The sequence below is a fragment of the Camellia sinensis genome, chromosome 14 (genome assembly GCF_055761805.1).
Source record: "Camellia sinensis isolate YWXY chromosome 14, ASM5576180v1, whole genome shotgun sequence".
Classification (NCBI taxonomy): Eukaryota; Viridiplantae; Streptophyta; class Magnoliopsida; order Ericales; family Theaceae; genus Camellia; species Camellia sinensis.
This window is the reverse complement of record NC_138974.1, coordinates 104,303,788-104,319,783: the sequence shown is the minus strand read 5'-3', so window position 1 is coordinate 104,319,783 and position 15,996 is coordinate 104,303,788. Positions and strand designations below refer to the sequence as shown.

At 48.7% G+C, this 15,996-nt stretch overlaps 51 non-coding genes across 51 annotated transcripts; all 51 read right to left on the bottom strand.

Moving 5' to 3' along the window:
- Nucleotides 1–79: 79 nt before the first annotated feature.
- Nucleotides 80–198, bottom strand: LOC145808808 (5S ribosomal RNA). The gene has a single exon (XR_014352277.1). It is a non-coding gene; the product is annotated as a 5S ribosomal RNA (ribosomal RNA).
- A 197-nt stretch (nucleotides 199–395) lies between these two features.
- On the bottom strand, nucleotides 396–514 carry LOC145808807 (5S ribosomal RNA). The gene has a single exon (XR_014352276.1). It is a non-coding gene; the product is annotated as a 5S ribosomal RNA (ribosomal RNA).
- A 196-nt stretch (nucleotides 515–710) lies between these two features.
- LOC145810628 (5S ribosomal RNA) lies at nucleotides 711–830 on the bottom strand. The gene has a single exon (XR_014354189.1). It is a non-coding gene; the product is annotated as a 5S ribosomal RNA (ribosomal RNA).
- Nucleotides 831–1,025: 195 nt separating this feature from the next.
- LOC145809431 (5S ribosomal RNA) lies at nucleotides 1,026–1,143 on the bottom strand. Its single transcript, XR_014352978.1, has one exon. It is a non-coding gene; the product is annotated as a 5S ribosomal RNA (ribosomal RNA).
- A 198-nt stretch (nucleotides 1,144–1,341) lies between these two features.
- LOC145808806 (5S ribosomal RNA) lies at nucleotides 1,342–1,460 on the bottom strand. The gene has a single exon (XR_014352275.1). It is a non-coding gene; the product is annotated as a 5S ribosomal RNA (ribosomal RNA).
- A 200-nt stretch (nucleotides 1,461–1,660) lies between these two features.
- On the bottom strand, nucleotides 1,661–1,779 carry LOC145808805 (5S ribosomal RNA). Its single transcript, XR_014352274.1, has one exon. It is a non-coding gene; the product is annotated as a 5S ribosomal RNA (ribosomal RNA).
- Nucleotides 1,780–1,975: 196 nt separating this feature from the next.
- On the bottom strand, nucleotides 1,976–2,094 carry LOC145810212 (5S ribosomal RNA). Its single transcript, XR_014353786.1, has one exon. It is a non-coding gene; the product is annotated as a 5S ribosomal RNA (ribosomal RNA).
- Nucleotides 2,095–2,292: 198 nt separating this feature from the next.
- On the bottom strand, nucleotides 2,293–2,411 carry LOC145809402 (5S ribosomal RNA). The gene has a single exon (XR_014352943.1). It is a non-coding gene; the product is annotated as a 5S ribosomal RNA (ribosomal RNA).
- Nucleotides 2,412–2,611: 200 nt separating this feature from the next.
- LOC145808804 (5S ribosomal RNA) lies at nucleotides 2,612–2,730 on the bottom strand. The gene has a single exon (XR_014352273.1). It is a non-coding gene; the product is annotated as a 5S ribosomal RNA (ribosomal RNA).
- Nucleotides 2,731–2,926: 196 nt separating this feature from the next.
- Nucleotides 2,927–3,045, bottom strand: LOC145808803 (5S ribosomal RNA). Its single transcript, XR_014352272.1, has one exon. It is a non-coding gene; the product is annotated as a 5S ribosomal RNA (ribosomal RNA).
- Nucleotides 3,046–3,243: 198 nt separating this feature from the next.
- LOC145808802 (5S ribosomal RNA) lies at nucleotides 3,244–3,362 on the bottom strand. Its single transcript, XR_014352271.1, has one exon. It is a non-coding gene; the product is annotated as a 5S ribosomal RNA (ribosomal RNA).
- A 201-nt stretch (nucleotides 3,363–3,563) lies between these two features.
- Nucleotides 3,564–3,682, bottom strand: LOC145808801 (5S ribosomal RNA). Its single transcript, XR_014352270.1, has one exon. It is a non-coding gene; the product is annotated as a 5S ribosomal RNA (ribosomal RNA).
- A 197-nt stretch (nucleotides 3,683–3,879) lies between these two features.
- Nucleotides 3,880–3,998, bottom strand: LOC145808800 (5S ribosomal RNA). The gene has a single exon (XR_014352269.1). It is a non-coding gene; the product is annotated as a 5S ribosomal RNA (ribosomal RNA).
- A 197-nt stretch (nucleotides 3,999–4,195) lies between these two features.
- On the bottom strand, nucleotides 4,196–4,314 carry LOC145808798 (5S ribosomal RNA). Its single transcript, XR_014352267.1, has one exon. It is a non-coding gene; the product is annotated as a 5S ribosomal RNA (ribosomal RNA).
- Nucleotides 4,315–4,509: 195 nt separating this feature from the next.
- LOC145808797 (5S ribosomal RNA) lies at nucleotides 4,510–4,628 on the bottom strand. The gene has a single exon (XR_014352266.1). It is a non-coding gene; the product is annotated as a 5S ribosomal RNA (ribosomal RNA).
- Nucleotides 4,629–4,823: 195 nt separating this feature from the next.
- LOC145808796 (5S ribosomal RNA) lies at nucleotides 4,824–4,942 on the bottom strand. Its single transcript, XR_014352265.1, has one exon. It is a non-coding gene; the product is annotated as a 5S ribosomal RNA (ribosomal RNA).
- Nucleotides 4,943–5,143: 201 nt separating this feature from the next.
- On the bottom strand, nucleotides 5,144–5,262 carry LOC145808795 (5S ribosomal RNA). The gene has a single exon (XR_014352264.1). It is a non-coding gene; the product is annotated as a 5S ribosomal RNA (ribosomal RNA).
- A 194-nt stretch (nucleotides 5,263–5,456) lies between these two features.
- On the bottom strand, nucleotides 5,457–5,575 carry LOC145809005 (5S ribosomal RNA). Its single transcript, XR_014352500.1, has one exon. It is a non-coding gene; the product is annotated as a 5S ribosomal RNA (ribosomal RNA).
- Nucleotides 5,576–5,770: 195 nt separating this feature from the next.
- Nucleotides 5,771–5,889, bottom strand: LOC145808794 (5S ribosomal RNA). The gene has a single exon (XR_014352263.1). It is a non-coding gene; the product is annotated as a 5S ribosomal RNA (ribosomal RNA).
- Nucleotides 5,890–6,089: 200 nt separating this feature from the next.
- On the bottom strand, nucleotides 6,090–6,209 carry LOC145810953 (5S ribosomal RNA). Its single transcript, XR_014354504.1, has one exon. It is a non-coding gene; the product is annotated as a 5S ribosomal RNA (ribosomal RNA).
- A 196-nt stretch (nucleotides 6,210–6,405) lies between these two features.
- Nucleotides 6,406–6,524, bottom strand: LOC145808793 (5S ribosomal RNA). The gene has a single exon (XR_014352262.1). It is a non-coding gene; the product is annotated as a 5S ribosomal RNA (ribosomal RNA).
- Nucleotides 6,525–6,722: 198 nt separating this feature from the next.
- On the bottom strand, nucleotides 6,723–6,841 carry LOC145809119 (5S ribosomal RNA). Its single transcript, XR_014352613.1, has one exon. It is a non-coding gene; the product is annotated as a 5S ribosomal RNA (ribosomal RNA).
- Nucleotides 6,842–7,036: 195 nt separating this feature from the next.
- LOC145808792 (5S ribosomal RNA) lies at nucleotides 7,037–7,155 on the bottom strand. The gene has a single exon (XR_014352261.1). It is a non-coding gene; the product is annotated as a 5S ribosomal RNA (ribosomal RNA).
- Nucleotides 7,156–7,350: 195 nt separating this feature from the next.
- Nucleotides 7,351–7,469, bottom strand: LOC145809011 (5S ribosomal RNA). The gene has a single exon (XR_014352506.1). It is a non-coding gene; the product is annotated as a 5S ribosomal RNA (ribosomal RNA).
- A 199-nt stretch (nucleotides 7,470–7,668) lies between these two features.
- On the bottom strand, nucleotides 7,669–7,787 carry LOC145808791 (5S ribosomal RNA). Its single transcript, XR_014352260.1, has one exon. It is a non-coding gene; the product is annotated as a 5S ribosomal RNA (ribosomal RNA).
- A 198-nt stretch (nucleotides 7,788–7,985) lies between these two features.
- Nucleotides 7,986–8,104, bottom strand: LOC145809003 (5S ribosomal RNA). Its single transcript, XR_014352499.1, has one exon. It is a non-coding gene; the product is annotated as a 5S ribosomal RNA (ribosomal RNA).
- Nucleotides 8,105–8,299: 195 nt separating this feature from the next.
- Nucleotides 8,300–8,418, bottom strand: LOC145808790 (5S ribosomal RNA). The gene has a single exon (XR_014352259.1). It is a non-coding gene; the product is annotated as a 5S ribosomal RNA (ribosomal RNA).
- Nucleotides 8,419–8,614: 196 nt separating this feature from the next.
- On the bottom strand, nucleotides 8,615–8,733 carry LOC145809118 (5S ribosomal RNA). The gene has a single exon (XR_014352612.1). It is a non-coding gene; the product is annotated as a 5S ribosomal RNA (ribosomal RNA).
- A 195-nt stretch (nucleotides 8,734–8,928) lies between these two features.
- Nucleotides 8,929–9,048, bottom strand: LOC145810361 (5S ribosomal RNA). Its single transcript, XR_014353932.1, has one exon. It is a non-coding gene; the product is annotated as a 5S ribosomal RNA (ribosomal RNA).
- Nucleotides 9,049–9,242: 194 nt separating this feature from the next.
- On the bottom strand, nucleotides 9,243–9,361 carry LOC145808789 (5S ribosomal RNA). The gene has a single exon (XR_014352258.1). It is a non-coding gene; the product is annotated as a 5S ribosomal RNA (ribosomal RNA).
- Nucleotides 9,362–9,555: 194 nt separating this feature from the next.
- Nucleotides 9,556–9,674, bottom strand: LOC145809386 (5S ribosomal RNA). Its single transcript, XR_014352924.1, has one exon. It is a non-coding gene; the product is annotated as a 5S ribosomal RNA (ribosomal RNA).
- A 198-nt stretch (nucleotides 9,675–9,872) lies between these two features.
- Nucleotides 9,873–9,991, bottom strand: LOC145809845 (5S ribosomal RNA). Its single transcript, XR_014353413.1, has one exon. It is a non-coding gene; the product is annotated as a 5S ribosomal RNA (ribosomal RNA).
- Nucleotides 9,992–10,189: 198 nt separating this feature from the next.
- Nucleotides 10,190–10,308, bottom strand: LOC145808787 (5S ribosomal RNA). Its single transcript, XR_014352256.1, has one exon. It is a non-coding gene; the product is annotated as a 5S ribosomal RNA (ribosomal RNA).
- Nucleotides 10,309–10,505: 197 nt separating this feature from the next.
- LOC145809117 (5S ribosomal RNA) lies at nucleotides 10,506–10,624 on the bottom strand. Its single transcript, XR_014352611.1, has one exon. It is a non-coding gene; the product is annotated as a 5S ribosomal RNA (ribosomal RNA).
- A 199-nt stretch (nucleotides 10,625–10,823) lies between these two features.
- LOC145808786 (5S ribosomal RNA) lies at nucleotides 10,824–10,942 on the bottom strand. The gene has a single exon (XR_014352255.1). It is a non-coding gene; the product is annotated as a 5S ribosomal RNA (ribosomal RNA).
- A 197-nt stretch (nucleotides 10,943–11,139) lies between these two features.
- On the bottom strand, nucleotides 11,140–11,258 carry LOC145808785 (5S ribosomal RNA). Its single transcript, XR_014352254.1, has one exon. It is a non-coding gene; the product is annotated as a 5S ribosomal RNA (ribosomal RNA).
- Nucleotides 11,259–11,456: 198 nt separating this feature from the next.
- On the bottom strand, nucleotides 11,457–11,575 carry LOC145808784 (5S ribosomal RNA). The gene has a single exon (XR_014352253.1). It is a non-coding gene; the product is annotated as a 5S ribosomal RNA (ribosomal RNA).
- A 197-nt stretch (nucleotides 11,576–11,772) lies between these two features.
- On the bottom strand, nucleotides 11,773–11,891 carry LOC145808783 (5S ribosomal RNA). The gene has a single exon (XR_014352252.1). It is a non-coding gene; the product is annotated as a 5S ribosomal RNA (ribosomal RNA).
- A 196-nt stretch (nucleotides 11,892–12,087) lies between these two features.
- LOC145809844 (5S ribosomal RNA) lies at nucleotides 12,088–12,206 on the bottom strand. The gene has a single exon (XR_014353412.1). It is a non-coding gene; the product is annotated as a 5S ribosomal RNA (ribosomal RNA).
- Nucleotides 12,207–12,404: 198 nt separating this feature from the next.
- Nucleotides 12,405–12,523, bottom strand: LOC145809520 (5S ribosomal RNA). The gene has a single exon (XR_014353080.1). It is a non-coding gene; the product is annotated as a 5S ribosomal RNA (ribosomal RNA).
- A 195-nt stretch (nucleotides 12,524–12,718) lies between these two features.
- LOC145809115 (5S ribosomal RNA) lies at nucleotides 12,719–12,837 on the bottom strand. Its single transcript, XR_014352609.1, has one exon. It is a non-coding gene; the product is annotated as a 5S ribosomal RNA (ribosomal RNA).
- A 198-nt stretch (nucleotides 12,838–13,035) lies between these two features.
- Nucleotides 13,036–13,154, bottom strand: LOC145809261 (5S ribosomal RNA). The gene has a single exon (XR_014352773.1). It is a non-coding gene; the product is annotated as a 5S ribosomal RNA (ribosomal RNA).
- Nucleotides 13,155–13,349: 195 nt separating this feature from the next.
- LOC145808782 (5S ribosomal RNA) lies at nucleotides 13,350–13,468 on the bottom strand. The gene has a single exon (XR_014352251.1). It is a non-coding gene; the product is annotated as a 5S ribosomal RNA (ribosomal RNA).
- A 197-nt stretch (nucleotides 13,469–13,665) lies between these two features.
- On the bottom strand, nucleotides 13,666–13,784 carry LOC145808781 (5S ribosomal RNA). The gene has a single exon (XR_014352250.1). It is a non-coding gene; the product is annotated as a 5S ribosomal RNA (ribosomal RNA).
- A 198-nt stretch (nucleotides 13,785–13,982) lies between these two features.
- Nucleotides 13,983–14,101, bottom strand: LOC145809545 (5S ribosomal RNA). Its single transcript, XR_014353106.1, has one exon. It is a non-coding gene; the product is annotated as a 5S ribosomal RNA (ribosomal RNA).
- Nucleotides 14,102–14,297: 196 nt separating this feature from the next.
- On the bottom strand, nucleotides 14,298–14,416 carry LOC145808780 (5S ribosomal RNA). The gene has a single exon (XR_014352249.1). It is a non-coding gene; the product is annotated as a 5S ribosomal RNA (ribosomal RNA).
- A 196-nt stretch (nucleotides 14,417–14,612) lies between these two features.
- LOC145808779 (5S ribosomal RNA) lies at nucleotides 14,613–14,731 on the bottom strand. The gene has a single exon (XR_014352248.1). It is a non-coding gene; the product is annotated as a 5S ribosomal RNA (ribosomal RNA).
- Nucleotides 14,732–14,925: 194 nt separating this feature from the next.
- LOC145809326 (5S ribosomal RNA) lies at nucleotides 14,926–15,044 on the bottom strand. The gene has a single exon (XR_014352851.1). It is a non-coding gene; the product is annotated as a 5S ribosomal RNA (ribosomal RNA).
- Nucleotides 15,045–15,239: 195 nt separating this feature from the next.
- LOC145808778 (5S ribosomal RNA) lies at nucleotides 15,240–15,358 on the bottom strand. Its single transcript, XR_014352247.1, has one exon. It is a non-coding gene; the product is annotated as a 5S ribosomal RNA (ribosomal RNA).
- Nucleotides 15,359–15,557: 199 nt separating this feature from the next.
- Nucleotides 15,558–15,675, bottom strand: LOC145810798 (5S ribosomal RNA). Its single transcript, XR_014354353.1, has one exon. It is a non-coding gene; the product is annotated as a 5S ribosomal RNA (ribosomal RNA).
- A 196-nt stretch (nucleotides 15,676–15,871) lies between these two features.
- On the bottom strand, nucleotides 15,872–15,990 carry LOC145808776 (5S ribosomal RNA). Its single transcript, XR_014352245.1, has one exon. It is a non-coding gene; the product is annotated as a 5S ribosomal RNA (ribosomal RNA).
- Between the last annotated feature and the right edge of the window lie 6 nt (nucleotides 15,991–15,996).

The following is a 15,996-nucleotide window of genomic DNA, read 5'->3' as shown; positions in this document are numbered from 1 at the left end:
GCGATTGAATGGGCTAAAAATCGGACAGGCTATCCGGGGAAAAAAAAGGGGGGGGGGGGTGGTGGAAAAAGGGACAAAAGGGGTGCAACACGAGGACTTCCCAGGGGGTCACCCATCCTAGTACTACTCTCGCCCAAGCACGCTTAACTGCGGAGTTCTGATGGGATCCGGTGCATTAGTGCTGGTATGATCGCACCCGAAGATTAACCGCGACTTTATTGTTTTAAGCAGTAGACGGGGAAAAAAATGAAATTGAATGGAACAGGATAATCTGGAAATGGTTTAAAAGGGAGAAATTGTCGAAAAGGAGGCGAAGGCGATTGAATGGGCTAAAAATCGGACAGGCTGTCCGGGGAAAAAAAAAGGGGGGGGGGGTGGTGGAAAAAGGGACAAAAGGGGTGCAACACGAGGACTTCCCAGGGGGTCACCCATCCTAGTACTACTCTCGCCCAAGCACGCTTAACTGCGGAGTTCTGATGGGATCCGGTGCATTAGTGCTGGTATGATCGCACCCGAAGATTAACCGCGACTTTATTGTTTTAAGCAGTAGACGCGGAAAAAAATGAAATTGAATGGAACAGGATAATCTGGAAATGGTTTAAAAGGGAGAAATTGTCGAAAATGAGGCGAAGGCGATTGAATGGGCTAAAAATCGGACAGGCTGTCCGGGGAAAGAAAAAAGGGGGGGGGTGGTGGAAAAAGGGACAAAAGGGGTGCAACACGAGGACTTCCCAGGGGGTCCACCCATCCTAGTACTACTCTCGCCCAAGCACGCTTAACTGCGGAGTTCTGATGGGATCCGGTGCATTAGTGCTGGTATGATCGCACCCGAAGATTAACCGCGACTTTATTGTTTTAAGCAGTAGACGGGGAAAAAAATGAAATTGAATGGAACAGGATAATCTGGACATGGTTTAAAAGGGAGAAATTGTCGAAAAGGAGGCGAAGGCGATTGAATGGGCTAAAAATCGGACAGGCTGTCCGGGGAAAAAAAAAGGGGGGGGGTGGTGGAAAAAGGGACAAAAGGGGTGCAACACGAGGACTCCCAGGGGGTCACCCATCCTAGTACTACTCTCGCCCAAGCACGCTTAACTGCGGAGTTCTGATGGGATCCGGTGCATTAGTGCTGGTATGATCGCACCCGAAGATTAACCGCGACTTTATTGTTTTAAGCAGTAGACGGGGAAAAAAATGAAATTGAATGGAACAGGATAATCTGGAAATGGTTTAAAAGGGAGAAATTTGTCGAAAAGGAGGCGAAGGCGATTGAATGGGCTAAAAATCGGACAGGCTGTCCGGGGAAAAAAAAAGGGGGGGGGGGTGGTGGAAAAAGGGACAAAAGGGGTGCAACACGAGGACTTCCCAGGGGGTCACCCATCCTAGTACTACTCTCGCCCAAGCACGCTTAACTGCGGAGTTCTGATGGGATCCGGTGCATTAGTGCTGGTATGATCGCACCCGAAGATTAACCGCGACTTTATTGTTTTAAGCAGTAGACGGGGAAAAAAATGAAATTGAATGGAACAGGATAATCTGGAAATGGTTTTAAAAGGGAGAAATTGTCGAAAAGGAGGCGAAGGCGATTGAATGGGCTAAAAATCGGACAGGCTGTCCGGGGAAAGAAAAAAAGGGGGGGGGGGTGGTGGAAAAAGGGACAAAAGGGGTGCAACACGAGGACTTCCCAGGGGGTCACCCATCCTAGTACTACTCTCGCCCAAGCACGCTTAACTGCGGAGTTCTGATGGGATCCGGTGCATTAGTGCTGGTATGATCGCACCCGAAGATTAACCGCGACTTTATTGTTTTAAGCAGTAGACGGGGAAAAAAATGAAATTGAATGGAACAGGATAATCTGGACATGGTTTAAAAGGGAGAAATTGTCGAAAAGGAGGCGAAGGCGATTGAATGGGCTAAAAATCGGACAGGCTGTCCGGGGAAAAAAAAAGGGGGGGGGGTGGTGGAAAAAGGGACAAAAGGGTAGCAACACGAGGACTTCCCAGGGGGTCACCCATCCTAGTACTACTCTCGCCCAAGCACGCTTAACTGCGGAGTTCTGATGGGATCCGGTGCATTAGTGCTGGTATGATCGCACCCGAAGATTAACCGCGACTTTATTGTTTTAAGCAGTAGACGGGGAAAAAAATGAAATTGAATGGAACAGGATAATCTGGAAATGGTTTAAAAGGGGAGAAATTGTCGAAAAGGAGGCGAAGGCGATTGAATGGGCTAAAAATCGGACAGGCTGTCCGGGGAAAAAAAAAGGGGGGGGGGGTGGTGGAAAAAGGGACAAAAGGGGTGCAACACGAGGACTTCCCAGGGGGTCACCCATCCTAGTACTACTCTCGCCCAAGCACGCTTAACTGCGGAGTTCTGATGGGATCCGGTGCATTAGTGCTGGTATGATCGCACCTCGAAGATTAACCGCGACTTTATTGTTTTAAGCAGTAGACGGGGAAAAAAATGAAATTGAATGGAACAGGGATAATCTGGAAATGGTTTAAAAGGGAGAAATTGTCGAAAAGGAGGCGAAGGCGATTGAATGGGCTAAAAATCGGACAGGCTGTCCGGGGAAAAAAAAAAGGGGGGGGGGGTGGTGGAAAAAGGGACAAAAGGGGTGCAACACGAGGACTTCCCAGGGGGTCACCCATCCTAGTACTACTCTCGCCCAAGCACGCTTAACTGCGGAGTTCTGATGGGATCCGGTGCATTAGTGCTGGTATGATCGCACCCGAAGATTAACCGCGACTTTATTGTTTTAAGCAGTAGACGGGGAAAAAATGAAATTGAATGGAACAGGATAATCTGGAAATGGTTAAAAGGGAGAAATTGTCGAAAAGGAGGCGAAGGCGATTGAATGGGCTAAAAATCGGACAGGCTGTCCGGGGAAAAAAAAGGGGGGGGGGGGGTGGTGGAAAAAGGGACAAAAGGGGTGCAACACGAGGACTTCCCAGGGGGTCACCCATCCTAGTACTACTCTCGCCCAAGCACGCTTAACTGCGGAGTTCTGATGGGATCCGGTGCATTAGTGCTGGTATGATCGCACCCGAAGATTAACCGCGACTTTATTGTTTTAAGCAGTAGACGGGGAAAAAAATGAAATTGAATGGAACAGGATAATCTGGAAATGGTTTAAAAGGGAGAAATTGTCGAAAAGGAGGCGAAGGCGATTGAATGGGCTAAAAATCGGACAGGCTGTCCGGGGAAAGAAAAAAGGGGGGGGGGGGTGGTGGAAAAGGGACAAAAGGGGTGCAACACGAGGACTTCCCAGGGGGTCACCCATCCTAGTACTACTCTCGCCCAAGCACGCTTAACTGCGGAGTTCTGATGGGATCCGGTGCATTAGTGCTGGTATGATCGCACCCGAAGATTAACCGCGACTTTATTGTTTTTAAGCAGTAGACGGGGAAAAAAAATGAAATTGAATGGAAACAGGATAATCTGGACATGGTTTAAAAGGGAGAAATTGTCGAAAAGGAGGCGAAGGCGATTGAATGGGCTAAAAATCGGACAGGCTGTCCGGGGAAAAAAAAAGGGGGGGGGGGGTGGTGGAAAAAGGGACAAAAGGGGTGCAACACGAGGACTTCCCAGGGGGTCACCCATCCTAGTACTACTCTCGCCCAAGCACGCTTAACTGCGGAGTTCTGATGGGATCCGGTGCATTAGTGCTGGTATGATCGCACCCGAAGATTAACCGCGACTTTATTGTTTTAAGCAGTAGACGGGGAAAAAAATGAAATTGAATGGAACAGGATAATCTGGAAATGGTTTAAAAGGGAGAAATTGTCGAAAAGGAGGCGAAGGCGATTGAATGGGCTAAAAATCGGACAGGCTATCGGGGAAAAAAAAAGGGGGGGGGGGGTGGTGGAAAAAGGGACAAAAGGGGTGCAACACGAGGACTTCCCAGGGGGTCACCCATCCTAGTACTACTCTCGCCCAAGCACGCTTAACTGCGGAGTTCTGATGGGATCCGGTGCATTAGTGCTGGTATGATCGCACCCGAAGATTAACCGCGACTTTATTGTTTTAAGCAGTAGACGGGGAAAAAAATGAAATTGAATGGAACAGGATAATCTGGAAATGGTTTAAAAGGGAGAAATTGTCGAAAAGGAGGCGAAGGCGATTGAATGGGCTAAAAATCGGACAGGCTGTCCGGGGAAAAAAAAAGGGGGGGGGGGTGGTGGAAAAAGGGACAAAAGGGGTGCAACACGAGGACTTCCCAGGGGGTCACCCATCCTAGTACTACTCTCGCCCAAGCACGCTTAACTGCGGAGTTCTGATGGGATCCGGTGCATTAGTGCTGGTATGATCGCACCCGAAGATTAACCGCGACTTTATTGTTTTAAGCAGTAGACGCGGAAAAAAATGAAATTGAATGGAACAGGATAATCTGGAAATGGTTTAAAAGGGAGAAATTGTCGAAAATGAGGCGAAGGCGATTGAATGGGCTAAAAATCGGACAGGCTGTCCGGGGAAAGAAAAAAGGGGGGGGTGGTGGAAAAAGGGACAAAAGGGGTGCAACACGAGGACTTCCCAGGGGGTCACCCATCCTAGTACTACTCTCGCCCAAGCACGCTTAACTGCGGAGTTCTGATGGGATCCGGTGCATTAGTGCTGGTATGATCGCACCCGAAGATTAACCGCGACTTTATTGTTTTAAGCAGTAGACGGGGAAAAAAATGAAATTGAATGGAACAGGATAATCTGGACATGGTTTAAAAGGGAGAAATTGTCGAAAAGGAGGCGAAGGCGATTGAATGGGCTAAAAATCGGACAGGCTGTCCGGGGAAAAAAAAAGGGGGGGGGGTGGTGGAAAAGGGACAAAAGGGGTGCAACACGAGGACTTCCCAGGGGGTCACCCATCCTAGTACTACTCTCGCCCAAGCACGCTTAACTGCGGAGTTCTGATGGGATCCGGTGCATTAGTGCTGGTATGATCGCACCCGAAGATTAACCGCGACTTTATTGTTTTAAGCAGTAGACGGGGAAAAAAATGAAATTGAATGGAACAGGATAATCTGGAAATGGTTTAAAAGGGAGAAATTGTCGAAAAGGAGGCGAAGGCGATTGAATGGGCTAAAAATCGGACAGGCTGTCCGGGGAAAAAAAAAAGGGGGGGGGGGGTGGTGGGAAAAAGGGACAAAAAGGGGTGCAACACGAGGACTTCCCAGGGGGTCACCCATCCTAGTACTACTCTCGCCCAAGCACGCTTAACTGCGGAGTTCTGATGGGATCCGGTGCATTAGTGCTGGTATGATCGCACCCGAAGATTAACCGCGACTTTATTGTTTTAAGCAGTAGACGGGGAAAAAAATGAAATTGAATGGAACAGGATAATCTGGAAATGGTTTAAAAGGGAGAAATTGTCGAAAAGGAGGCGAAGGCGATTGAATGGGCTAAAAATCGGACAGGCTGTCCGGGGAAAAAAAAAGGGGGGGGGGTGGTGGAAAAAGGACAAAAGGGTGCAACACGAGGACTTCCCAGGGGGTCACCCATCCTAGTACTACTCTCGCCCAAGCACGCTTAACTGCGGAGTTCTGATGGGATCCGGTGCATTAGTGCTGGTATGATCGCACCCGAAGATTAACCGCGACTTTATTGTTTTAAGCAGTAGACGGGAAAAAAATGAAATTGAATGGAACAGGATAATCTGGAAATGGTTTAAAAGGGAGAAATTGTCGAAAAGGAGGCGAAGGCGATTGAATGGGCTAAAAATCGGACAGGCTGTCCGGGGAAAAAAAAAAGGGGGGGGGTGGTGGAAAAAGGGACAAAAGGGGTGCAACACGAGGACTTCCCAGGGGGTCACCCATCCTAGTACTACTCTCGCCCAAGCACGCTTAACTGCGGAGTTCTGATGGGATCCGGTGCATTAGTGCTGGTATGATCGCACCCGAAGATTAACCGCGACTTTATTGTTTTAAGCAGTAGACGGGGAAAAAAATGAAATTGAATGGAACAGGATAATCTGGAAATGGTTTAAAAGGGAGAAATTGTCGAAAAGGAGGCGAAGGCGACTGAATGGGCTAAAAATCGGACAGGCTGTCCGGGGAAAAAAAAAAGGGGGGGGGGGGGTGGTGGAAAAAGGGACAAAAGGGGTGCAACACGAGGACTTCCCAGGGGGTCACCCATCCTAGTACTACTCTCGCCCAAGCACGCTTAACTGCGGAGTTTCTGATGGGATCCGTTGCATTAGTGCTGGTATGATCGCACCCGAAGATTAACCGCGACTTTATTGTTTTAAGCAGTAGACGGGGAAAAAAATGAAATTGAATGGAACAGGATAATCTGGAAATGGTTTAAAAGGCAGAAATTGTCGAAAAGGAGGCGAAGGCGATTGAATGGGCTAAAAATCGGACAGGCTGTCCGGGGAAAAAAAAAAGGGGGGGGGTGGTGGAAAAAGGGACAAAAGGGGTGCAACACGAGGACTTCCCAGGGGGTCACCCATCCTAGTACTACTCTCGCCCAAGCACGCTTAACTGCGGAGTTCTGATGGGATCCGGTGCATTAGTGCTGGTATGATCGCACCCGAAGATTAACCGCGACTTTATTGTTTTAAGCAGTAGACGGGGAAAAAAATGAAATTGAATGGAACAGGATAATCTGGAAATGGTTTAAAAGGGAGAAATTGTCGAAAAGGAGGCGAAGGCGATTGAATGGGCTAAAAATCGGACAGGCTGTCCGGGGAAAAAAAAAAGGGGGGGGGGGTGGTGGAAAAAGGGACAAAAGGGGTGCAACACGAGGACTTCCCGGGGGGTCACCCATCCTAGTACTACTCTCGCCCAAGCACGCTTAACTGCGGAGTTCTGATGGGATCCGGTGCATTAGTGCTGGTATGATCGCACCCGAAGATTAACCGCGACTTTATTGTTTTAAGCAGTAGACGGGGAAAAAAATGAAATTGAATGGAACAGGATAATCTGGAAATGGTTTAAAAGGGAGAAATTGTCGAAAAGGAGGCGAAGGCGATTGAATGGGCTAAAAATCGGACAGGCTGTCCGGGGAAAAAAAAAGGGGGGGGGGTGGTGGAAAAAGGGACAAAGGGGTGCAACACGAGGACTTCCCAGGGGGTCACCCATCCTAGTACTACTCTCGCCCAAGCACGCTTAACTGCGGAGTTCTGATGGGATCCGGTGCATTAGTGCTGGTATGATCGCACCCGAAGATTAACCGCGACTTTATTGTATTAAGCAGTAGACGGGGAAAAAAATAAAATTGAATGGAACAGGATAATCTGGAAATGGTTTAAAAGGGAGAAATTGTCGAAAAGAGGCGAAGGCGATTGAATGGGCTAAAAATCGGACAGGCTGTCCGGGGAAAAAAAAAGGGGGGGGGGTGGTGGAAAAAGGGACAAAAGGGGTGCAACACGAGGATTTCCCAGGGGGTCACCCATCCTAGTACTACTCTCGCCCAAGCACGCTTAACTGCGGAGTTCTGATGGGATCCGGTGCATTAGTGCTGGTATGATCGCACCCGAAGATTAACCGCGACTTTATTGTTTTAAGCAGTAGACGGGGAAAAAAATGAAATTGAATGGAACAGGATAATCTGGAAATGGTTTAAAAGGGAGAAATTGTCGAAAAGGAGGCGAAGGCGATTGAATGGGCTAAAAATCGGACAGGCTGTCCGGGGAAAAAAAAAAGGGGGGGGGGGGTGGTGGAAAAAGGGACAAAAGGGGTGCAACACGAGGACTTCCCAGGGGGTCACCCATCCTAGTACTACTCTCGCCCAAGCACGCTTAACTGCGGAGTTCTGATGGGATCCGGTGCATTAGTGCTGGTATGATCGCACCCGAAGATTAACCGCGACTTTATTGTTTAAGCAGTAGACGGGGAAAAAAATGAAATTGAATGGAACAGGATAATCTGGAAATGGTTTAAAAGGGAGAAATTGTCGAAAAGGAGGCGAAGGCGATTGAATGGGCTAAAAATCGGACAGGCTGTCCGGGGAAAAAAAAAAGGGGGGGGGGGGGTGGTGGAAAAAGGGACAAAAGGGTGCAACACGAGGACTTCCCAGGGGGTCACCCATCCTAGTACTACTCTCGCCCAAGCACGCTTAACTGCGGAGTTCTGATGGGATCCGGTGCATTAGTGCTGGTATGATCGCACCCGAAGATTAACCGCGACTTTATTGTTTTAAGCAGTGGACGGGGAAAAAAATGAAATTGAATGGAACAGGATAATCTGGAAATGGTTTAAAAGGGAGAAATTGTCGAAAAGGAGGCGAAGGCGACTAAATGGGCTAAAAATCGGACAGGCTGTCCGGGGAAAAAAAAGGGGGGGGGGGTGGTGGAAAAGGGACAAAAGGGGTGCAACACGAGGACTTCCCAGGGGGTCACCCATCCTAGTACTACTCTCGCCCAAGCACGCTTAACTGCGGAGTTCTGATGGGATCCGGTGCATTAGTGCTGGTATGATCGCACCCGAAGATTAACCACGACTTTATTGTTTTAAGCAGTAGACGGGGAAAAAAATGAAATTGAATGGAACAGGATAATCTGGAAATGGTTTAAAAGGGAGAAATTGTCGAAAAGGAGGCGAAGGCGATTGAATGGGCTAAAAATCGGACAGGCTGTCCGGGGAAAAAAAAAGGGGGGGGGTGGTGGAAAAAAGGGACAAAAGGGGTGCAACACGAGGACTTCCCGGGGGGTCACCCATCCTAGTACTACTCTCGCCCAAGCACGCTTAACTGCGGAGTTCTGATGGGATCCGGTGCATTAGTGCTGGTATGATCGCACCCGAAGATTAACCGCGACTTTATTGTTTTAAGCAGTAGACGGGAAAAAAATGAAATTGAATGGAACAGGATAATCTGGAAATGGTTTAAAAGGGAGAAATTGTCGAAAAGGAGGCGAAGGCGATTGAATGGGCTAAAAATCGGACAGGCTGTCCGGGGAAAAACAAAGGGGGGGGGGTGGTGGAAAAAGGGACAAAAGGGGTGCAACACGAGGACTTCCCAGGGGGTCACCCATCCTAGTACTACTCTCGCCCAAGCACGCTTAACTGCGGAGTTCTGATGGGATCCGGTGGCATTAGTGCTGGTATGATCGCACCCGAAGATTAACCGCGACTTTATTGTTTTAAGCAGTAGACGGGGAAAAAAATGAAATTGAATGGAACAGGATAATCTGGAAATGGTTTAAAAGGGAGAAATTGTCGAAAAGAGGCGAAGGCGATTGAATGGGCTAAAAATCGGACAGGCTGTCCGGGGAAAAAAAAAGGGGGGGGGTGGTGGAAAAAGGGACAAAAGGGGTGCAACACGAGGACTTCCCAGGGGGTCACCCATCCTAGTACTACTCTCGCCCAAGCACGCTTAACTGCGGAGTTCTGATGGGATCCGGTGCATTAGTGCTGGTATGATCGCACCCGAAGATTAACCGCGACTTTATTGTTTTAAGCAGTAGACGGGGAAAAAAATGAAATTGAATGGAACAGGATAATCTGGAAATGGTTTAAAAGGGAGAAATTGTCGAAAAGGAGGCGAAGGCGATTGAATGGGCTAAAAATCGGACAGGCTGTCCGGGGAAAAAAAAAGGGGGGGGTGGTGGAAAAAGGGACAAAAGGGGTGCAACACGAGGACTTCCCAGGGGGTCACCCATCCTAGTACTACTCTCGCCCAAGCACGCTTAACTGCGGAGTTCTGATGGGATCCGGTGCATTAGTGCTGGTATGATCGCAACCCGAAGATTAACCGCGACTTTATTGTTTTAAGCAGTAGACGGGGAAAAAAATGAAATTGAATGGAACAGGATAATCTGGAAATGGTTTAAAAGGGAGAAATTGTCGAAAAGGAGGCGAAGGCGATTGAATGGGCTAAAAATCGGACAGGCTGTCCGGGGAAAAAAAAAAGGGGGGGGGGTGGTGGAAAAAGGGACAAAAGGGGTGCAACACGAGGACTTCCCAGGGGGTCACCCATCCTAGTACTACTCTCGCCCAAGCACGCTTAACTGCGGAGTTCTGATGGGATCCGTTGCATTAGTGCTGGTATGATCGCACCCGAAGATTAACCGCGACTTTATTGTTTTAAGCAGTAGACGGGGAAAAAAATGAAATTGAATGGAACAGGATAATCTGGAAATGGTTTAAAAGGCAGAAATTGTCGAAAAGGAGGCGAAGGCGATTGAATGGGCTAAAAATCGGACAGGCTGTCCGGGGAAAAAAAAAAGGGGGGGGGGGTGGTGGAAAAAGGGACAAAAGGGGTGCAACACGAGGACTTCCCAGGGGGTCACCCATCCTAGTACTACTCTCGCCCAAGCACGCTTAACTGCGGAGTTCTGATGGGATCCGGTGCATTAGTGCTGGTATGATCGCACCCGAAGATTAACCGCGACTTTATTGTTTTAAGCAGTAGACGGGGAAAAAAATGAAATTGAATGGAACAGGATAATCTGGAAATGGTTTAAAAGGGAGAAATTGTCGAAAAGGAGGCGAAGGCGATTGAATGGGCTAAAAATCGGACAGGCTGTCCGGGGAAAAAAAAAGGGGGGGGGGGTGGTGGAAAAAGGGACAAAAGGGGTGCAACACGAGGACTTCCCGGGGGGTCACCCATCCTAGTACTACTCTCGCCCAAGCACGCTTAACTGCGGAGTTCTGATGGGATCCGGTGCATTAGTGCTGGTATGATCGCACCCGAAGATTAACCGCGACTTTATTGTTTTAAGCAGTAGACGGGGAAAAAAATGAAATTGAATGGAACAGGATAATCTGGAAATGGTTTAAAAGGGAGAAATTGTCGAAAAGGAGGCGAAGGCGATTGAATGGGCTAAAAATCGGACAGGCTGTCCGGGGAAAAAAAAAAGGGGGGGGGGGGTGGTGGAAAAAGGGACAAAAGGGGTGCAACACGAGGACTTCCCAGGGGGTCACCCATCCTAGTACTACTCTCGCCCAAGCACGCTTAACTGCGGAGTTCTGATGGGATCCGGTGCATTAGTGCTGGTATGATCGCACCCGAAGATTAACCGCGACTTTATTGTTTTAAGCAGTAGACGGGGAAAAAAATGAAATTGAATGGAACAGGATAATCTGGAAATGGTTTAAAAGGGAGAAATTGTCGAAAAAGAGGCGAAGGCGATTGAATGGGCTAAAAATCGGACAGGCTGTCCGGGGAAAAAAAAAGGGGGGGGGGGTGGTGGAAAAAGGGACAAAAGGGGTGCAACACGAGGACTTCCCAGGGGGTCACCCATCCTAGTACTACTCTCGCCCAAGCACGCTTAACTGCGGAGTTCTGATGGGATCCGGTGCATTAGTGCTGGTATGATCGCACCCGAAGATTAACCGCGACTTTATTGTTTTAAGCAGTAGACGGGGAAAAAAATGAAATTGAATGGAACAGGATAATCTGGAAATGGTTTAAAAGGGAGAAATTGTCGAAAAGGAGGCGAAGGCGATTGAATGGGCTAAAAATCGGACAGGCTGTCCGGGGAAAAAAAAAAGGGGGGGGGGGTGGTGGAAAAAGGGACAAAAGGGGTGCAACACGAGGACTTCCCAGGGGGTCACCCATCCTAGTACTACTCTCGCCCAAGCACGCTTAACTGCGGAGTTCTGATGGGATCCGGTGCATTAGTGCTGGTATGATCGCACCCGAAGATTAACCGCGACTTTATTGTTTTAAGCAGTAGACGGGGAAAAAAATGAAATTGAATGGAACAGGATAATCTGGAAATGGTTTAAAAGGGAGAAATTGTCGAAAAGGAGGCGAAGGCGATTGAATGGGCTAAAAATCGGACAGGCTGTCCGGGGAAAAAAAAAAGGGGGGGGGGTGGTGGAAAAAGGGACAAAAGGGGTGCAACACGAGGACTTCCCAGGGGGTCACCCATCCTAGTACTACTCTCGCCCAAGCACGCTTAACTGCGGAGTTCTGATGGGATCCGGTGCATTAGTGCTGGTATGATCGCACCCGAAGATTAACCGCGACTTTATTGTTTTAAGCAGTGGACGGGGAAAAAAATGAAATTGAATGGAACAGGATAATCTGGAAATGGTTTAAAAGGGAGAAATTGTCGAAAAGGAGGCGAAGGCGACTAAATGGGCTAAAAATCGGACAGGCTGTCCGGGGAAAAAAAAAAGGGGGGGGGTGGTGGAAAAAGGGACAAAAGGGGTGCAACACGAGGACTTCCCAGGGGGTCACCCATCCTAGTACTACTCTCGCCCAAGCACGCTTAACTGCGGAGTTCTGATGGGATCCGTTGCATTAGTGCTGGTATGATCGCACCCGAAGATTAACCGCGACTTTATTGTTTTAAGCAGTAGACGGGGAAAAAAATGAAATTGAATGGAACAGGATAATCTGGAAATGGTTTAAAAGGCAGAAATTGTCGAAAAGGAGGCGAAGGCGATTGAATGGGCTAAAAATCGGACAGGCTGTCCGGGGAAAAAAAAAAGGGGGGGGGGGTGGTGGAAAAAGGGACAAAAGGGGTGCAACACGAGGACTTCCCAGGGGGTCACCCATCCTAGTACTACTCTCGCCCAAGCACGCTTAACTGCGGAGTTCTGATGGGATCTGGTGCATTAGTGCTGGTATGATCGCACCCGAAGATTAACCACGACTTTATTGTTTTAAGCAGTAGACGGGGAAAAAAATGAAATTGAATGGAACAGGATAATCTGGAAATGGTTTAAAAGGGAGAAATTGTCGAAAAGGAGGCGAAGGCGATTGAATGGGCTAAAAATCGGACAGGCTGTCCGGGGAAAAAAAAAGGGGGGGGGTGGTGGAAAAAGGGACAAAAGGGGTGCAACACGAGGACTTCCCGGGGGGTCACCCATCCTAGTACTACTCTCGCCCAAGCACGCTTAACTGCGGAGTTCTGATGGGATCCGGTGCATTAGTGCTGGTATGATCGCACCCGAAGATTAACCGCGACTTTATTGTTTTAAGCAGTAGACGGGGAAAAAAATGAAATTGAATGGAACAGGATAATCTGGAAATGGTTTAAAAGGGAGAAATTGTCGAAAAGGAGGCGAAGGCGATTGAATGGGCTAAAAATCGGACAGGCTGTCCGGGGAAAAAACAAAGGGGGGGGGGGTGGTGGAAAAAGGGACAAAAGGGGTGCAACACGAGGACTTCCCAGGGGGTCACCCATCCTAGTACTACTCTCGCCCAAGCACGCTTCACTGCGGAGTTCTGATGGGATCCGGTGCATTAGTGCTGGTATGATCGCACCCGAAGATTAACCGCGACTTTATTGTTTTAAGCAGTAGACGGGGAAAAAAATGAAATTGAATGGAACAGGATAATCTGGAAATGGTTTAAAAGGGAGAAATTGTCGAAAAAGAGGCGAAGGCGATTGAATGGGCTAAAAATCGGACAGGCTGTCCGGGGAAAAAAAAAGGGGGGGGGTGGTGGAAAAAGGGACAAAAGGGGTGCAACACGAGGACTTCCCAGGGGGTCACCCATCCTAGTACTACTCTCGCCCAAGCACGCTTAACTGCGGAGTTCTGATGGGATCCGGTGCATTAGTGCTGGTATGATCGCACCCGAAGATTAACCGCGACTTTATTGTTTTAAGCAGTAGACGGGGAAAAAAATGAAATTGAATGGAACAGGATAATCTGGAAATGGTTTAAAAGGGAGAAATTGTCGAAAAGGAGGCGAAGGCGATTGAATGGGCTAAAAATCGGACAGGCTGTCCGGGGAAAAAAAAAAGGGGGGGGGGTGGTGGAAAAAGGGACAAAAGGGGTGCAACACGAGGACTTCCCAGGGGGTCACCCATCCTAGTACTACTCTCGCCCAAGCACGCTTAACTGCGGAGTTCTGATGGGATCCGGTGCATTAGTGCTGGTATGATCGCACCCGAAGATTAACCGCGACTTTATTGTTTTAAGCAGTAGACGGGGAAAAAAATGAAATTGAATGGAACAGGATAATCTGGAAATGGTTTAAAAGGGAGAAATTGTCGAAAAGGAGGCGAAGGCGATTGAATGGGCTAAAAATCGGACAGGCTGTCCGGGGAAAAAAAAAGGGGGGGGGGGGTGGTGGAAAAAGGGACAAAAGGGGTGCAACACGAGGACTTCCCAGGGGGTCACCCATCCTAATACTACTCTCGCCCAAGCACGCTTAACTGCGGAGTTCTGATGGGATCCGGTGCATTAGTGCTGGTATGATCGCACCCGAAGATTAACCGCGACTTTATTGTTTTAAGCAGTAGACGGGGAAAAAAATGAAATTGAATGGAACAGGATAATCTGGAAATGGTTTAAAAGGGAGAAATTGTCGAAAAGGAGGCGAAGGCGATTGAATGGGCTAAAAATCGGACAGGCTGTCCGGGGAAAAAAAAGGGGGGGGGGGTGGTGGAAAAAGGGACAAAAGGGGTGCAACACGAGGACTTCCCAGGGGGTCACCCATCCTAGTACTACTCTCGCCCAAGCACGCTTAACTGCGGAGTTCTGATGGGATCCGGTGCATTAGTGCTGGTATGATCGCACCCGAAGATTAACCGCGACTTTATTGTTTTAAGCAGTAGACGGGGAAAAAAATGAAATTGAATGGAACAGGATAATCTGGAAATGGTTTAAAAGGGAGAAATTGTCGAAAAGGAGGCGAAGGCGATTGAATGGGCTTAAAATCGGACAGGCTGTCCGGGGAAAAAAAAAAGGGGGGGGGTGGTGGAAAAAGGGACAAAAGGGGTGCAACACGAGGACTTCCCAGGGGGTCACCCATCCTAGTACTACTCTCGCCCAAGCACGCTTAACTGCGGAGTTCTGATGGGATCCGGTGCATTAGTGCTGGTATGATCGCACCCGAAGATTAACCGCGACTTTATTGTTTTAAGCAGTAGACGGGGAAAAAAATGAAATTGAATGGAACAGGATAATCTGGAAATGGTTTAAAAGGGAGAAATTGTCGAAAAGGAGGCGAAGGCGATTGAATGGGCTAAAAATCGGACAGGCTGTCCGGGGAAAAAAAAAGGGGGGGGTGGTGGAAAAAGGGACAAAAGGGGTGCAACACGAGGACTTCCTAGGGGGTCACCCATCCTAGTACTACTCTCGCCCAAGCACGCTTAACTGCGGAGTTCTGATGGGATCCGGTGCATTAGTGCTGGTATGATCGCACCCGAAGATTAACCGCGACTTTATTGTTTTAAGCAGTAGACGGGGAAAAAAATGAAATTGAATGGAACAGGATAATCTGGAAATGGTTTAAAAGGGAGAAATTGTCGAAAAGGAGGCGAAGGCGATTGAATGGGCTAAAAATCGGACAGGCTGTCCGGGGAAAAAAAAAAGGGGGGGGTGGTGGAAAAAGGGACAAAAGGGGTGCAACACGAGGACTTCCCAGGGGGTCACCCATCCTAGTACTACTCTCGCCCAAGCACGCTTAACTGCGGAGTTCTGATGGGATCCGGTGCATTAGTGCTGGTATGATCGCACCCGAAGATTAACCGCGACTTTATTGTTTTAAGCAGTAGACGGGGAAAAAAATGAAATTGAATGGAACAGGATAATCTGGAAATGGTTTAAAAGGGAGAAATTGTCGCGAAAAGGAGGCGAAGGCGATTGAATGGGCTAAAAATCGGACAGGCTGTCCGGGGAAAAAAAAAGGGGGGGGGGGTGGTGGAAAAAGGGACAAAAGGGGTGCAACACGAGGACTTCCCAGGGGGTCACCCATCCTAGACTACTCTCGCCCAAGCACGCTTAACTGCGGAGTTCTGATGGGATCCGGTGCATTAGTGCTGGTATGATCGCACCCGAAGATTAACCGCGACTTTATTGTTTTAAGCAGTAGACGGGGAAAAAAATGAAATTGAATGGAACAGGATAATCTGGAAATGGTTTAAAAGGGAGAAATTGTCGAAAAGGAGGCGAAGGCGATTGAATGGGCTAAAAATCGGACAGGCTGTCCGGGGAAAAAAAAAAGGGGGGGGGTGGTGGAAAAAGGGACAAAAGGGGTGCAACACGAGGACTTCCCAGGGGGTCACCCATCCTAGTACTACTCTCGCCCAAGCACGCTTAACTGCGGAGTTCTGATGGGATCCGGTGCATTAGTGCTGGTATGATCGCACCCGAAGAT